The sequence below is a fragment of the Eufriesea mexicana genome, unplaced genomic scaffold (genome assembly GCF_001483705.2).
Source record: "Eufriesea mexicana isolate 0111107269 unplaced genomic scaffold, ASM148370v2 scaffold19813, whole genome shotgun sequence".
Lineage (NCBI taxonomy): Eukaryota > Metazoa > Arthropoda > Insecta > Hymenoptera > Apidae > Eufriesea > Eufriesea mexicana.
In genome coordinates this window covers 756-6,849 of record NW_016927021.1, presented here as the reverse complement: position 1 = coordinate 6,849, position 6,094 = coordinate 756, and the positions used below count along the sequence as shown (strand labels likewise).

The 6,094-nt window shown below is 31.6% G+C and overlaps 1 non-coding gene across 1 annotated transcript; it reads left to right on the top strand.

Annotated features, from left to right (window-relative positions):
* The first annotated feature begins 1,892 nt into the window (after nt 1-1,892).
* On the top strand, nt 1,893-1,963 carry TRNAG-GCC (transfer RNA glycine (anticodon GCC)). Its single transcript has one exon. It is a non-coding gene; the product is annotated as a tRNA-Gly (tRNA).
* The last annotated feature ends 4,131 nt before the right edge of the window (nt 1,964-6,094 follow it).

The window sequence follows — 6,094 nt, the reverse complement described above, 5'->3', positions numbered from 1 at the left end:
GCAATCTATTGTAGGAATGCTAGGACTTGAGAGTGAACATAAAGGAACACTTGGGCCTACCTAGCTGTTGACGGGCAATAAACAGCAGTCTAGGGTTCAGGTCGAATGTTAGACGTCCAGAGTGATGTTTTGGAGTGCACGTGGAAGGATGAATGACCGCGTGTAAGGATCGGATGAACGGGATATTTATGGTAGTGTCGAATGTAAGTGAAAGCCTAGGAATGCGTTTGAGTGTTTAGGGTACGTGACCTTCCGAGTGCGAGGCTATGAGAAATGCGTGATTGAGAAAGAAAGCATGAGTGTGAAAGAAGACAGAGTGTAAGGTTTAAATGAGGATGCAAGGGCTGTCCTAAAACAAGTCCAGTCCGTTACGAAGTTTGAAGAAGAGTCAATGTGCAAATGTTAGTTGCGTGATCATAGTTCAGTTATTAGTCTAGTCTTTTAGTTTGTACCTTACTCCTCTAAGTCTCTTTAGCTCGTAATAAATAATATATTGTAATTAAAGAACATTTCTTATTCCTTATATTCGCCAATCAAAAGTATCCCTACGCTAATATAAGTTAGTTCTTAGGTTTATATTATCCTATAGCGATAAGCGCGGTAGTTTAAATTTAATTCTAATCGCGAATGCTTCATGTTGAAATCATCGATCTCATAGTATAAATTTTCAATTGTAATCTTTTTATACGTTTTGGTTTTTTCTGTATATATATATTTTTATTTATATTTGGTGCATTAAACGTATGTTAAAGAAAAAAAAAATAAAAGTGGTTAATATCCACACCTGTCATACGAGAGACCGAGGTTCGATTCCCCGACGGGAAGAAAATCGATTTTTATCTTTCTTCTCCCTTCTTTGTGTTTTACTTATTGTTAACCATTTTTGTTTTGTCTTTCTTAATTTTCAGATTGCTTCTATTCATTGTACAGAATAATCTTTTAATCCTTTGCACTCGAGAGGTGACTCTCAGTCACCATTTAATCAGATTCTAAAGATCAACGTTAATTAATATATCAAATTTAAAATTACCCAACGATGTGTGGAATGTCGAAGAAAAATAATTCTGCGTCTTAATTTGCATATGTTTTCTCATTTACCATTTTAAAAATATCGTCGACTCTATGACAGAAAGTCTCCGAATTACTATTTTTCTGTAACGAAAAAGTCGTCGAGTGCAAAGGGTTAATAAATAAAAATTTATATGCTTCCTCCTTCCCCTACTCCTCTCTCTCCTATTTATTTATTTATCTATTTATCTTATTATTTATTCATCTAGTTTACCCCCTTCTCCCTCTTCACTTAAAAACAAAATTTGTATAGTTTTTATACCTTTCTATAGATAGGCAAACATGCGACCTAATGTAAGTTATTTCTTACGTTTATATTATGCTATAACGATAAGTGTGGTAATTCAATTTTAATTCTAAGATCATGAGTGCTTCATTTTGTAACCCCTTTCGCACATTTTGGTTTTTCTGTAAATTTCTGTAATTATCTTCTGGGACATTGAACGTATGTTATAATAAAAGAAGAAAGTATCCCCGTCAGTCACTTAGGCGACCGGGGTTCGATTCGAAGACTATTTTTTTCTTTATGTTTCCGTACTTGTAATATATTTTCATTTTTTACTTTTGCTTCTCCTTTTTATTTTATGTAATTTAATGTGTCTATTTAAATAAAGTAATCAGTATTATAAGTCTCTCTTTTCTAACTATCTCTACGTTTATACCTCAATTGATTTTAAACGTATTAGTTGGAAGTATAAAATATTATTTTTTCATATTTTTATAAGAAATAATAAAATAAATATTTGATTGTATTACAATCAATTATTATTTATAAATATATTATGTTCCGTAATATTAAGTATTTTTTACAACAAAGTATGTAAGCATCGGTGGTTCAGTGGTAGAATGCTCGCCTGCCACGCGGGCGGCCCGGGTTCGATTCCCGGCCGATGCAATTTTCTTCTTTTTTTTTTTTTTTTTCCCCACAACTTCATGTTATACTGTGTGCGATTACAATTTATACATTACGAAAATTATTCAACCTTATTATGTGATATGTTATCGCCATAATGAATCGATAATTTAATAGTGCACAGATAATCGCTTTATAATTTAGAATGTTTAATATGGAAATTATATTCTATTCAGCTGCAGTGACCGATCGAGATGAAATTTATAGGGTAGGGTAGGTATTTATAAACATATATTTATAAATATATATATAAGTATAAAGGGTAAACTTATTGAAAAGGAATATGCATTATAAGTAAATATTGAATTAAATATTCACTATCCTACATAAAGCACGAAACGAAACAGTTCCTTATATCAATTCGTGAATAACACTAGAATTTGCGAAACAAATGTTTTATTTTTACTCTATCCTTTAAGATTTAGAAGGTTTCTTACTTTAACGAAGATGCTTCTGCAACCAGTCACCCGCTATATCACATAATCATATAATACATCATGTAATTGTACATTACACCAATTATATTATGTATACGTTGGTTACCGGCAATCGTGACGTGTTTACAGAAACAGTAAGCCAATAACTAAATGATGGTCGGAGATTAATATATATACAGGGTGGGCTATACTGTGACTATCTCGATTATCTTCAATTACTTAATTATTGGAGGAACAACGAAAAATTATTTTGTCATAAATAGTAGAATGTAAAAATATAACGAGGAGATAATAGCAATTGATTTTTGCTAATTTAATAATGTTACTAAAGACAGAAAAAGTTAATTTATTGAAAACATACGCCATGGGCGTGCACGTATAAGCAGAATTCAATAATAGTACTAAATGTTTTCTTATTAATAACTCAGAAACTAATAGATACCCAAATAAAAAGTTTGTGATTTTGAGTTTACTTCCTTCGCCACAAATTCCATATCGATCAGTTTAAATTAATAGTAAATAATAATTAGTGAACAATATTTAAATTGTCTAAACTTGTCAATATATGCTTCATCCTTCGATTAAATGATTTCAGCGATGTTTTAATGTATTGCAGAAATGAATATTTAGAAAAAGTTTCTCTTGTATATTAACGGGTACTTTGATTTAGTTTTCGAGATACAGTTATGCCCACTTTTGTATTAGGATGCTTATGTGGAGAGGTGATTTCTTTAAATTCGGTTGAAGAGAAGAGAAAGGATGAATGACTAGTCAAAACAATTGAAAAGATTGATGTCAATTTTTGTATGACAATGTATTTTAGTCGATACGTTTGAAATTCACTTCGAGATTTCATTTCCAAAAATTAGTGTGAACGTTGAAGCGGGCATTATTGTATTCATAACAGATTTTCAAATTATAATCTTATTTTGTCTATACAATATTTACCTGCTGTTTTCTAAAATCGTCTCGATGTATAACATGTATGATATGGTGGATCAACATGATCACTTTGATCGTTTTTGCTTTTAGTGATTTGTTTTTTTCTGTCTTTATAATCACAGTTAATCTAACAATAATTAACGGTCATTATCTTTTGATTATCCTTTCGCATCTTACCATTTACATCGAAATAATTTTTTATTGTTTCTCTAATAACTGAATAATTGAAGATAATCAACGTAATCATGTTACATGGTTCATCCTGTGTAACGGGTGAACTCATTAGGAAATTACTACCTATATTTGAACGAGATTTTTTCAAGGTTTCTCTGTGGTATAAAGAACTTTTTGTTACTCCTCGTAGTGTCGATTTTCATGCCATAGAAATTAATCAAAAATTTATTTAAAATTTCAACGATAGTGTCGAGGAAGAGTGGAACACTCCTACTCAAAATAATTTAACCGAATCTAATCCAATCTTATGCTAAATAAGAAATAAAATTATTCAGTTTAATCGGAGATTAAGTTAGGTTAGGTTAGACTTTAGAGGCTGGGAGTGCAGAGATAGTATGACTGGGCCCCGTCTTCGTTCAAACGACGAAAATTTAGATAAATATTGGATTAACTTATCAGAGCATAAAAATCAGTAATATATCGAAGAATAATTGGTTTAAACCATCTGGCGATTCCTAGAAAAATGTACAACTTTTTTAAACATATCTACCAGGTGTCAGATAACTAGTATCTGCGCCTGTTGTAGCCTTACAGGTGCACAGATATTGACAGAATTTAATACGGTAATACCAAAAGTAATTTGCTAATATCTCGAAAACTAAATCCAATTGTTGGTTATGCATAAAAAAAAATGGTATTCAAAATATTGTTTTACAACATTTTCTAAGTCCATTACAATCAAAGAGGAACTAGTAAATTGATAAATTCCGTAGGATGTTTCAAAATGCACTAGATTTTGAATATAAAATATGGTATTAAGTAGATTAGGATACATCTCGACAGTTTTGATGATTTTTTAGTGAACTTACCGATAAATCCCTTTTGAAATGAATCAAAACAGTGCTGATTTTCTTCTCCTTTTTAAAAGTAATTTTAAATAGGGTTAAGTCCATAAGAAGGAACGATTAAAAATCGAGGAAGAAGTATCTTTTGTAACAAGAATTCACTCTGATAGTATCAAAAGCTTTCTGCGAATAAAAGCATTTGGCATTACGCATAAAGCTAATGGAATCCTTTCTCTGCATTAGTAAACATCGCCGAGTGACCGATGACGCATAGGAATATCTGGCTTCAGTTTCTATAGGGTGTCTCATTTAAATCCAGCTGGCTTACGTTTTAATTTCGTTGGCCAAAAATTTCGAGTGACAAAGTTCTAAATGAGCCATTTCATTTGTCATTTTGATGATTTCGAAATAGACGATCAACTTCAGTTTCCGTGATATCTAGAGAGAGACGACTGGTCTCGCTACATTCTTGTTACGTCTAGCAAATCGAGGGTGTAAAATCTAGCTGTGATGATAAATCATTTTTTTATATTCTGTACATTGTCACAGATATTGCATATATGTGTAGTATTGTCGGCAATACGCCAAAGTGTTGACTCAATATAGCTCTTATCGCTGAAAAGCATCTCATAAATTTGGCAACAAGAACTGTCATGTGTTTTGTTCCGTCATACGAAACACCAGGTATAAATTTATTTACGTTTTAGTAACACCGTTCAACATGAATTGAAATCTGTAATATTCATTGAGTACTTTTTGTTAAGTTTAGTTTCTTGAAATGAATCTGTAATCGAAATTGCTCTATCGCCCTTAGTTTTCAAAAATTATGAGTACTTTCTACGCACTATTTACGCACTTTGACAGAAAGTTCTTTATCTATCACGATTTTGCTACATAGTATCGTATTCTGTAGGTTTTTCTGAAGAAGAAACCATGGAATAGAATTTCGTAACAGTCTTCAATTCGTTTAGATGGAGAAAATATTCGATAGTAACATGTATACGGGATTTTACTACTCCGCAGTAATTGTATGCTTCTTTAGGCTCGATAGCACCGTAATTACGCGTAATTCCAGTACCAACTCCAACAAAGTTGACATATAATTGAATACAAAAAAGAATAATTATAATTTTGGTATAAAATTTCGGAAAATTGACAGCACATTTTTCTGTCCAATGCAAAAAACTCTAAATTTTGAACACAGTGCCACAGCTATTTCCTTACTTCGTGGCAAGAAAATTTTTTGCAAATCATCCGTGGCAGGGTTAAAATCGAAATTTTTATGTTTTCATACCTACTAGAAATATAATATTAATTAGTATCATTAGCATTATATTCTTTATTCTTACAAGGAGAGTGCAAGTCCTTCGGGTCACTGATTTAGTTGAACCTTTGCAGGTTTGTAGATTTCGTCATGCAGTTCAAGAAAATATATTATTATAGCCGCAACTACTCAATAGTTTTTGAGATATTTGCGATTAAAGTTTTATTACTTCCTTAATTATATATTTATTTCAAATATGTTTCAAGACAAATTGTAGCGTAACGGCGACGATCGAGAATTGCGCTATACTGGAGGACCGGGGTTCGATTGCCGTCCATACTTTCGGTAGTTTTCTCAATATATTTTTTATCTTACATTCATTTTTCATTGTAAATAAACAATTGTAAATGAAAATTCATCCCCAACAGCGATTTTAATTAGGCAATCAGCA